Consider the following 12327-nt stretch of genomic DNA (forward strand, 5'->3'; position numbering starts at 1 on the left):
GGAAACAATGATAACTTTCCCTGTGAGTATATTTATCTGTGCTTTTGTTGAAACTCCCACATGAAAGGTTTGAGTGCAGCCTACTTTAACCCAGAAAGAGTGGAAATCATATGAATTGGAGCAACAACAGCAACAACAACTTGCTTTTGTATGGTATGAACCAATGTACACGGACTTGTGGCAAACAAAACAGATTTGCCATCAGTGTATGTGAACGGGTTGCCAGCTTTAAACTAAATCCGTGTGTCAGGAAGAAGACAAGGAAAATTCTACTAAATTTCCTGAGGATTTTACATGAACCAAAATATTTGTAACTTTGTGTAAAATGATTAGATTCTCCAAAAGGTGCCCACATTTGAATTAATTCACTGAAATCTGGATCTTGCAGTGAGTTTAGTTTCTTTTGGGGGGGATGATGTATTTTATTTTTTTCACGCCGTTATCAAAGAACAAAGCCAGCACTTTATAATAGTTCAGACAAGCCGAGAGTTGGCTGCTCTGTTAGATTGTTCCCTTATGCCCTGCACTCGACTTTCCATAATAGGGCTGCTGCATACTTTGCTGGTCTGCATCATGGATGAATGTTTGCAATTTCCTGAATATGGAACTTTGGTCCAGGATGATCCTTTCTGTTAACGCAGTAGTTCAGTCTGCATCTAAAACCACTGCACTGACCACGAACAGCCCTTATACCTGCCAGTTTAGACCCGGTAAAAACCTTTTCATTCCATCACGCAGTTTGTGCAATGTGAAGATTTTAAATCAGAGCCACTTGATTTCCAATTTCCTTAAGAGCTATATGATAATAAGTGTAATTTTAGCGGTGTTTATGTGCTGATTTACAGCTGCTGCCAGATGCTTTCAGAGGTGAGGGCAAACCACACTGTGCTGTCCAGCCAAGAAAAAGGAACGTATAGAGGGCTGATACTTTTATATGTAAGTGATTTTTTTTATTATCTGCAATGTTGCGCAAGACATGTCTTATGTTAGCTATATTTTTTAAAAATCATGTGTTATTGCACATAATATTTTATGAAAGCTTATCTAGGCGATTTAAAGTATGTCTATAGACTTCTTAAATGACTGAATGTTTAAATGCCTAACGTTATTACAAACATTTCAATAGAGTGAATGAATTTAGTCCCTCGGGCAATCGAGGCCTTAAACATTGCAATGATCTTTTTGAACCTTTATGAATCTTCATAAATCCAAATTATGTGTACGTCTAGATATTTAACTTAGTTTACATGAAAGGATCGAAAATGTATGATTCATACAGAATTTATAAGTGTTGGATCGTGTAAGAAATCGGATATGTGTCACACTGATGCTAAGAAACTCTTCTATTTGCTCTGAAGGAAATTGTTGGAACAGAGTTCCCACAGGTTGATGTAACGCACATTCAGTTACCATCAGGATTCAGTATTTACAGATCCTTTTGTGAATCCTAGTTTGACTCCTGTATTTAAGTCCATATTGTCGCTCACCTCCTTTCCAGGAGTTGATATGGCCGAGCCTTCAGCTACTGTGCCCCAAAACTCTGGAACACTCTTCCTCTATCCCTCTGCCTCGCCCCCTCATTTGCCAACTTCAGGTCGCACCTGAAGACCTTCCTTTTCGACCATGACTAAGGTCACCTCCCCCAGCTCGGCGTCGTGCTCAGCCACTGACAAGCCCTCTGGGACGCTACCCTGCGTGAGGGGCGCTATATAAATGCAAGCTGTTGTTGTTGTTCTGGAGGATCAGAACAGGAAACCTGTTTGATGCTTCCCCACTCCCGATTGCTCAGACTTGGGTTGAGCAGAGCTCTGTTCATGGTGAGCAAGTGAACGCGCAGAGCTCAGCTATGTGGTCATAAATGTCATTCAATTTTATAATGTTAATAAAGACCCGGGGGTGCAACCTGCTCTCTAACTGGGGTAAATAGACTACCCAACAAGTTTTATCACATGTATTCTATTCCCTATAAACCCGTCCACTCCCTCAGCTCGGCAGGTACTGGCCTGCTCCACATCTCCCCCCTCCCTGTCCGCCCCGGAGGTCAGGCCTTTAGTCATTCTGCCCCCATCCTCGAACTCCATCCAGGAGCCTCACCAGCTCTCCCCCTCCCTTACTGCATTCAAGGCCCGTCTCAAGACCTTGCTCTTTGACTACCTCTTCCGTCATCCTCCCTCCACCACTCCCTTTGCCCTCTACCCATCTTGACTCCAGCCCGCAGCTCGGGTGCAAATTCTTGACTGTTCAGCACCTTGGGACATCCTCCCGATGTGAACGAAGCTATAAAAATGCAAATTATTGGAGTTGTTTTGCTGTTAAAAACGTTATTCTAATCACCTCATGTCTATCTGTGGCATCTTACTGCCTCAGCTGCCATACTTGCGATACTTGTGTAGCCATGAAGCCATTTCTAAACTGACAGTGAGCACTTTAAGATATTTTCGACTTGATAATTAAGTTTAAATTGCAATGCAGTGTTATTCTTTTCCATAAACTGGAACTACAGGTTATTTTCTGCGTAAAATATTGTTTGGTTTTGAGTCAAAGGTTATTTTACTGTTGTGACAGTTTTTGCTTTAAAAATGTTTGGTCTTTTATTTCACCTGAAAGATACTGTAGAGAACACAGAAATAAGTTAATATTCTGCTTAGCAATACTGTTCCAAATGCATATTTATGCACCTGTCAATGGAAGTGAGAGAGTGACAGAGTATTAGAGAAGAGCACAATTGGTTCAGTTAATAGCACTCTCACCTCTGAGTAAGACTGTTGTGGATTCAAACCCCTACATGGTGACTTTGAACTCACATAGTCTAGTCAGACACTTCAGTACAGTGCTGGTCAGTGCTATATTGCCAGAAGTGCTATCAGATGAGACGTTAAACTGAGATCCCATCTGCCTGTTCAGGTCAATGTTAAAGATCCCATGACACTAGTCAAATGAGACAGAAATTTCTCTCAGTGTTCTGGCCAAAATCCCCTGGTTTAAATAAATATTATTCACTTAATGGCTGTTTGCAGGGCATTGCTGTATGTAAAGTGGCTGCTGTTTTGCCTACAAATGCACAGTCACTACACTTCACAGAATATTCTAAATATTCTGTACACCATAATGTGTGTACTCTAGAATGGAAGAATAATTGTTTACATGTTTTGATGGTTTGGAGTTTTCTGTTACACAATAACACTAAATAATCACTGGCTGGTTGGGTGAATGTTAAAGATCACATGGCACTACTTGAAAAGAGAAGGGAGTTTCTCCCGGGCTAGCACTTAACACTGCGAGTATTCTTTTTGCACAGAAACACTGAATGTACATGGATTCATAATTCTGAACAGATTGCATTGCTCCAAGATCTGCTCACATGGTAAGAGCAATTTTTTGAGATCATGGGCATGGCCCAACTCCAATTATCAGCCTTTGCCCCATATTCCTTGATACCCTGACCTAACAAAAATCTATCCACCTCAGCCGTGAAAATTTGAGTGGATCAAGCATTCACAGCTTTTAGGGCTAGAGAGTTCCAGATTTCCACTTCCCTTTGCGCAAAAAAATGTTTCTTGATTTCACTCCTAAATGGCCTGGCTCTAATTTTAAGATGATGCCCCCATTGTTCTGGATTCCCCCCACCAGAGGAAATAGTTTCTCTGTAGGTCCCCCTATCGAATCCCTTTATTATTTTGAACACCTCAACCAGATCACCCCTCAACCGTCTAAGGTTTTATTGCGTAAATGGGAAAAACATAAATGAAAAGTTTTAGTGACAGGGATGAAAATGAGCAGACTAGGAAAGTTGAGGAAGAGCCTGATTAAGGTAGCTCTGTGCATGTGGTTACTTTATCATTGGCAGCGCTCTCACCAGCTCTCACCAGCCTCTGGTGAATATGATTAATTTGGTTGCTCGCTCCAACTGTGAGAAGGCAGCATAGAGTATGTAAAATAATACGAACAAACAAAGTCTGAACAAAAGAAAAGAGATTAAAGGAAAAGATTTGTATTAATCAGCGTAGGTTCAAACAGAACCAACTGTGTCATACCCTGATCCTATTATTTCTTCACCCCAAAATACACATATATACGCATATTCTGTGAAGTGCTTTGAGATGTCCTTCTGATATGAAAGGCACTGTACCAAATGTAAGGATTATTATTTTTATAATTGCACCTAGCTCAGGGCGAATTATTTTAATGTTTGTTTCGGATTAGACGTTTCTGTTGTGTTTTTACTTCTGTTGACCGCTCCGAATTTTGAGCTAGCTTTGAAGTTCCAGCCCTGAACAAACACAGGTGTGGAGGACATGTACACAGTGAAACCGCACGGCAAATGGGCAATGTGAAAGGACTCCTTCAGACTGCTAGCATTTGTGCTTGGTTCATTGGCTGTGCCTGTTTAGAAAATTCAGTGGGCGGATAGAGAAATGTCTTGGAGAATCAGCTACTTTATCCTTTTGTGTCTTCGCGGCCATACCTTGTGATCATTCACGTATAAAGCGGCCACTTTTATCAGACAGAAGAAAAAACAGGGGAGAAAACTTCCACTATGGGACGAACCTTCACCCTTTCCGTTGTCTCCTCAGGCTGGATTTCACCAAAAATAGAGAGGTATTTGTGCACAGCAACCACCCGCGTCTCGCTAGATCATTAAAATAGATTCCCCACAGGGTTCACTCCTTTTATCAGTAAGCAGCTGGGGAGATTAAAACTCTGCAGAACAAAAAAAATCACACTTGTACAATAAATTACTGGCAAAGTGCCCAGCCATTTGTTTCAAACTTTCCACCCTTTTTTTTTGAAAAATCAATAGGAGAGCAGAAAATTGAGCCTTTCTGTTTGTGCGCACTGACCACAATTTAATGCACTTGACATTATATATGACAGTTGAATTAAACCGTTGAAGGTTTCTACTTCCTTTAGAACCTATACTCCGAAAACCAATTGGAGCAATTCAAATCATGGAATGAAGCTTCCCTTTCAAGTGAATTTGTTTGAGCTGACAGTCACCTCCCCCACCCCAACCCCGGCTCGGTGTCATGCTCTGCCACTGTCAAGTGCTCTGAGACGCTACCCTGTGTGAGGGTGCTATATAAATGCAAGTTGTTGTTAAAAAGTTGTGGTTTCAAGCCCCATGTTGAGACTTTGAGCTCACAGTTTACAGTCTGGACTCTAGGCTGATACTCCAAGACAATGTTGGGTTGTCAAAGGTTCTATCCTTCAAATGAGATCTCGAATTCAAGATCCTCATCCTCACCTATAATGGCCTTGCTCCCTCCTACCTCTCCGACCTACTATCCCCCACATCCCCCTGCTCCACATCCCCCGCCCCAACCGCCCTACTATCGGTGGCCGGGCCTTCAGCCTCTCAGCCCCGAGGCTCTGGAACTCCATCCCCCAGTGCCTTCGCCGCCTCCTCCCTTTCCTCCTTCAAGGCCAGTCTCAAGACCTTTCTCTTCAACCATGCCTTCAGCTCCCCTCGCGACTCTCTACCCCCTCCTCGCTCCCTCCCTTCCCTCCCCTCACCCTGACCATTTCCCCCCCTGCTCGGGTCCCGACCCAACTGTCCAGCGCCTTAGGATGTCCTCCCGACATGAAAGGCGCTCTATAAGTGAAATCTTGTTGTTGTTGTTGTTGAGACATTAAACTTAGGAAATGTCAGAAGAATGTTAAAGATCACAGGGCACTTTTCAAAAAGAGAACAGAGTTTCTCCCAGTACTGGCCAACATTCTCTCACATAAAATTGGTCATTGACTTCATGGTTGTTGGAGGGACATTGCTGTCTCCAAATTGAGTGCTTCACTAGCCTTAAACATCGTACAGTCACTATGCTTTACAGTAAATCCTCTGAAGCGCTTTGAGACATTCTGCTGTAAAAGGAGCTTATATCAAATGCAAGGATAATAAATATAGGATTATTAATTCCTAATTCAAAGGAAATAAATTATCCTTAACTCCGTCGTCATTTAAATGAATACAGTTGATATGAATTTTGTCACATACATTACAAATACATGTTGCAAATGTTGCTCAGTCATCATTCAAATTGATTTATGAATATGAACCAAGGCCTGCAATGTAAATGCAAGCAGTTGAGCCAAATATATGCCCCAGTACAAAATCTGACATTAATTTATTACATGCAAGAACAAATGCAGAATATCCTGGTTATCACTGCAAATCACACGGCCAGCAAAAAAAAGGCAGAACAAAATGCATTTATTATGCTGTCATTAATTGTTTCATTTGTGCATAATTGTGGTTTCCACACAGTCTCAACCAGTGAGACACTGTCTGGAATGTGACCAACAGGAAATCAGGATGAGATATAGCTCAAGGGCTTCAGAGACAGCACCACCTCCCACCCATCTTCACCCACCCCCTCCATCCTCCAAGCTGTTACCAAAGTAAACTGTTGCACAACCAAATCAAATGTCATGGAAAGTCTCAAATCGAAACAAATATTAAAATCTGTTTTTCAGCTTTAGTAGACAAACGCCTTATGACAGCTTGACTGTCATTTGATGGGTGGGCTGCAATGTGCCTTAGAGCGCTGGTCTGGAGAGAGCAACATGCACTTGGATCTCTGCTTCTGATTACTGTTGTTCATGTATTGTGTGGTGGGAAAGCTTTTGTATGGGGGGTGGAGGGGTGGTAATGGGAGATGTGTGTGTGTGTGGGAGGGGGACTTAGCACCCCATTAAGTCATACCAGAAACAGAAGAAAGAAGTTTTAACGCATTTGGTTGAAGAAAGGGAACTAGGGTGAAAAAAAATATGAGCGAGGAAGTAAGTAAAATGTTTTTTCCAATAATTTCTCAATTTACAACTGCACGCGATATGCAAAACCTTGTCACGCAATAAACAGGATAACATGCCAGCCATAGCTGTATTGAAATGTTCCCCTCATGCACTGCAACTGTAATTGAGACAGTGATTCATCTCTCACCATAAGACCATAAGACTATGAGACGTAGGAGCAGGAGTAGGCCATTTAATAAGATCATGGCTGATCCTCTAACCTAGTTCCATTTACCAGCCATATCCCCAAATCCCTTAATCCCTCTATCCTTTAGAAAGGATATCCTCACACAATGAGGACATCCCTGAAATCAAGTTGAAGAATTTTCATTTACAGGGGAGAAGCTTCATGCATGCGTCCATGTGGGCTCCGACCTGCTTCACGTTCCCCGCCTCTCCCGTCCCACCATTGGCGGGTGGGCCTACTGCCACTCTGCCCCCACCTTCTGGAACTACATCCCGCAGTCCATCCACCTCGCACCCCCCCTCCCTTGCCTCCTTCAAGACCTGTCTCAAGACCCTCCTCTTTGACCGTGCTTTTGGTTACCCTCCTTTCCCCCCCCTGCCCTCCATCCTCGCCAATCCTGACCCCCAGTTCGGGTCCAAAACACTGTCCAGCGACTTGGAACGTCCTGCCGACGTGAAAGGTGCTTTACAAATGTAATTTTGTTGTTGTTGTTTGCTGACATGGGCTCATGTAAGGAAATGCCAGTAATAAACTACAACTAAATGTGTTCCCCTTTCCTTCATTTCCAGAGTATATTAGGGTCAATATACTGATTGCTGGCAAATGAACATCAGTACAGGTGATGCTTAACCTGGATAAATCATTACTTAGACCTCAATTAGACCATTGGGTCTATACAACTTACACTTACATAGCATCCCAAAGTGTTTAGCAATTCTGTTTTGAGTACTCCACTTTAGGAAGGATCTCAAGGCCATAGAGAGAATACAGAGGAGATTTCCTCAGATGATACCAGTAATGAGTGATTTTGCCTCTGAGCAGAGACTGAAGGATCTGGGCCTATTTTCACAAGACCAGAGAACTTTGTGGGAGGATCTGATTGAGGTCTTTAAGATTATTAGGAGTTTTGAAAGTTGAGAGGGAAAAATTATTTCCACTGGTCTGTGAATTAGCGACAAGAGGGCATCAATGCAAAACAAGTATCAAAGGAGCAAAGGGGGAGATCAGGAGGATTTCCTAAATTGTTGGGAGGTTGAATGCTCCAAAGGATGTGGTGGTTGAGGGAGAATCCATATTAGCTTTCAAGAGGGAACTAGATAAGCATAAGTCACCTCCCGCCTCTCACTCACCTCCCTTACCCAGCACCAAATCTGTGAAGTTTTCTAAGATGTTATACTACATGAAGGGCATTCTGATCATGTTGTAACTTAATCTGTTGTTTCACTCTGCAAACAAAACAATGGTTTCTCTTTCAAACTGTATCCAATTTGTTGTTCTACTATTTATGCTTGTAGTTTATTTGACATCCTCATTAGCTTTTTACTAAAACAAATTCTCCTGCACTTTCTATTTGCTTTTGTTGTGCTTCTTTTGAAACTATGACCCTTTGTTTTCAAGTTTCTACATGGCATAACTTATCTTCCCTTGGATAGAGAAAAGCTGATCTCTCTCCAAATATTCTAAATCCTGCAATCATTTTAAATATCTTTTTCCAGTATTTCATCAGAGTTTCAAGTAAGGAAATGTAAGGCTGGCCAATCTTTCATAACTTTGTCCTCTAAGCTCTGAAACATATCTAGTCACTTTACTACTGCACCCTCATTAACATGAGAGTTTGTCTTTGAAATAGGAGACCAAAATTGCCCAGGTTACTCAGATATGGTATTACAAATAATTATGTAATATACTGTAATTCTAACATTGCATTTCTTGACGTGTAGATTATCTGTTAGTTATGCACTCCAGTATTTTGTTAGGAGTCCTGTAGCTTATTAGTTAGAGCACTCGCCTTGCAATTGAGATGGCCTGAGTTTGATTCCTGCCCAGGACGTAACCTTAGGCAAGTTTCTTTACTGCAAATACTGTTTACCTAGCAGTAAGAAGGAACCCGGTTGTTAATAAATTGGCGGATCGCTTTTCTTGAGATAATAATTCCTTAAAAAAAATTTAGTCACTCACTCTATGACTGTTTTGTGGGACACTGCTGTGCACAATTTGGCTACCACATTTCGCCCACAAAATATAGTCAATTCATTTCCCAGTATATTTTGCAAAGCTCTTTGAGATGTCTCAACGACGTGATAATGCACTGTATCAAATGCAAGGGTTATTATTATTATTGTTCCATTTCTTAATTACCTGGGATGATTTTAGTGATTTGTTTATTTGTGTATCAAAACCGCAGTATCTCTCCTATTGATATTGCAAGTACTTTTCCACTCAGTATGTATTTCCACACTCCTCTTTCTTCTGCCAATTCTTATCCATGTACATATCTCTATTGAACTGTATCTGCCTCTTATTCCCCCACATATCAAGCATTTCCAGATCCCTCAGAATTTGTAAACATTGATTAGTTGCCAAACCTCATAGTTTGGTGGCATCTGTACATTTAAACAACTAATGGCAGTGTCCGACTCATCTATAAAAAATGATAAATAATAGTCCTCCCAGTACTGACCCCTGTGGCATGTCATCAGTACCAACAGCCTCCTGGTTAAATACATCTAATTGCATCAGTCCCTCTGAAATGGGCTGATTGCTAAACGTTTATTCTTCACCTGCATTTATACATGAAAAGTCAAAGCATTTCCAAGATTTCAGGGAAAAAGAAACAGAAAATGCTAAATCTTTAAAAATCTAGGCTAAATATTTAATGCTTCATTTACTCTATACTTAACACAGCTTTGACCTAATGTTTGAGGCACTGTGTGGAATGGTTTAATTAAATACAGTGCGTATCAAGGATTTTATGCCTGATGGGTTTGAACCGAAGCCAAAACGGGGAATGTTTCCCTAAGTACGATCAAGGAACATTTTAAATCTTACAGTGGTTTCTTTAATCAATGAATGTTAAGTTGCCAATTTTAGCTGCTGTCTTTTTACGAGAACACAATATTTGAAACATTTGAACTAATTCTCTATGCAAACGGCACAATATGGAACCACTTCTGGAGGAGTGAGGTATGTTAAGTTTAAACTGATTTGTTTGTAACTTTGAAGTTCAGTCCAGGAGGTCCAACGGAGGATAAAAAGAATCATTTTGAACAGAAAGGAAACATTTGCTCACCAGATAAAACTCTAAGCTATCTGGATTCCAGAATATTTGGTTCCCATAAAAAAGGCCTTCTTTAACTTATCTGCTCCAAACTATTCATTGAAAACAGATTGCTTGCTTGGCTGTACTATAGAAAATTCTCTTTCTTTGATAAATCCCGACACGCTCTTTGTACAGTGCCAAAGGTAAGGAATGCTTGGAACTCCAATAAGGTAAGCATAATTCTATAATTGGTATTATGCCTATTTTTAAAATATATTTGTTTTTCACTTGTAAAATGCCATGCGTTCTCTACTGGATATAGCATTACTGCTAATGGTTTTGAACTGATGCTTGATTTATGTGTATGACTGAGCCTAAAATCAACAAACTAGTAATTTTCTAAGAAGCTCATTATAATCTGACTGAAGTATGAAGAATTTTCTGGTTGAGTGCATTTGTGTTAATTTAGTAAACTGCACAGCAGCCTGTACTTAAACCCCACTAAGAATACCAGCCTCAAAGCTTCAGTAGCTTTTGCGTATTACTAAATATCCTGCGCTTAATTTTTGGTGGGATGGAGGGTAAAATTGATCCTTCTGGCCCGATCAGATTGCGTTTCAACTTTCAACGACTTGGACAAAGTGCAAGTATAATAATAATAATCCTTGCATTTAATACAACCTCTTATCACATCACTAAAATGCTTCACCCAATTTACTGTTAAGTGGAGGGACGGTGTACTTTATTGGCAAATGCAGAGGTCAATATGCACAAAGCAATTTCCCACAAACAGCCATAAAGTGAATGATCCTTAATTTCTGGGGATTGTTGGCCAGGACACTGGGAGGAACTCTCTTCTCTTTTCAGATTGGTCCATGGAATCTTGAACGTCCACCCTAAAAGATACACAGGACCTTTGTTTAAAGTCTCATCCAAAGGACAGCACCCCTAACAACGTATCAATTCCCCCAGCACTGCACTGGAGTGTCAGCCTAAACTATGCGTTCAAAGTCCTGACATGGGGCTTGAACCTACAACCTTCTGACTCAGAGGCAAGAGTGCTGCCAGTTGAGCTAGGCTGACAGCCTAGTTGATTCACAAAGGCTTTGAGATTCAGATCACATGCAGCATAGCATGGCGGCACAATACCTCAAATTATCGTAATGTACACATTGACTTTTCTTCTCCTTGTAGAAAACAGCAGTATTACTTTACGTCTTGGCCGACTCCATAGTGAGCCATAAATTTTGTATTCACTGTGAGTTAAACAAACCTGAACTTGCATTTAGTGCATTGGTTTGTGTATGTCACAAGGTAGACTCTATAAGACATTTAGTGAGAGACAATTCATAAAGGAATAGTGAGGAGCAACCCTTCCTCAGAGAGGAATGTTTCCTTGGCTCCATGTCAGTCACCAAAATGACTGGTAAGTGAATATCCAGGGGTCATCAAAGATGGAGGATTAAGAATTCTTACTAAATGATCATTCCTGAGATTTCTTGGAAGAGTGCCAGAGTTGCCCTTGTCAAAATTCCTGCCTTCTGGCATTACCCGTTCCCCATTGAGATTTGATGCATTATCATTAGATACATAAACTCCACTGACTTTTCAGTCTCTGAGGAATTCTATAACACAATGTAGTTCAGCTTAGGCATTTATGCAGGTAAATTACATCTCAAAGTATTTCACAGATAAATTGTTGTGACTGTATTGTGTAGGAAAAGAGCAGCAATCAATTTGCTCACAGCACAATGCCACAAACAGCCATCTGGGGAATTGTTGGTCAAGACTGGGAGAAACTCTTCACTAAATATTATCTCTAAATATAGAGATAGCTTCATTGGGGGAACTAACAGCAACATAAGGACATTGGATTGAATGTCCTCCTTCTGTTCTGTACAATTTCTCTGTTGTGTTCAAAATCATAAGACTGGATGTCGAGTTGATGGGAGAATCATTATTCTCTAAAGTAAAAATGAGTTATTTCAAAAGCCCAAAAAGTTGAGTTTGGGCTGGACTCAAAGCAATCTTAAAAATATGGATCATCTCAAGAGGCACATTGGGGGAGAAAGGTTCTGCAATGAGGAAAAATGGGGCCTCTAATTTTTAGTGAAACCTGAAAGATGAAAAGTGCAATGCATGTATTTATTCCAACTTTGAAATTAATGCACTGTCAACCTGTCATCTACTAATTATCTACTGCCATCTGATTATTGACAGATATCTAAGACATGGATAAATGCCAGTTTTTAAGCTCCCAAATATAGCAACAATTTGCCATGAACTTCATAATGTTCATTCATAATGTACA

General features: G+C 40.7%; 1 protein-coding gene across 1 annotated transcript in view; it reads left to right on the top strand.

Moving 5' to 3' along the window:
- The first annotated feature begins 10223 nt into the window (after positions 1-10223).
- Positions 10224-12327, top strand: part of sema3c (sema domain, immunoglobulin domain (Ig), short basic domain, secreted, (semaphorin) 3C) — a 156052-nt gene continuing 153948 nt past the window's right edge. The window contains exon 1 of the mRNA XM_007890927.2: positions 10224-10246. The gene's annotated coding sequence lies outside the window, so the exon portion shown is untranslated. The remainder of the gene's footprint in view (positions 10247-12327) is intronic.

The sequence above is a fragment of the Callorhinchus milii genome, unplaced genomic scaffold (assembly GCF_018977255.1).
Source record: "Callorhinchus milii isolate IMCB2004 unplaced genomic scaffold, IMCB_Cmil_1.0 Scaffold5, whole genome shotgun sequence".
Taxonomy (NCBI): domain Eukaryota; kingdom Metazoa; phylum Chordata; class Chondrichthyes; order Chimaeriformes; family Callorhinchidae; genus Callorhinchus; species Callorhinchus milii.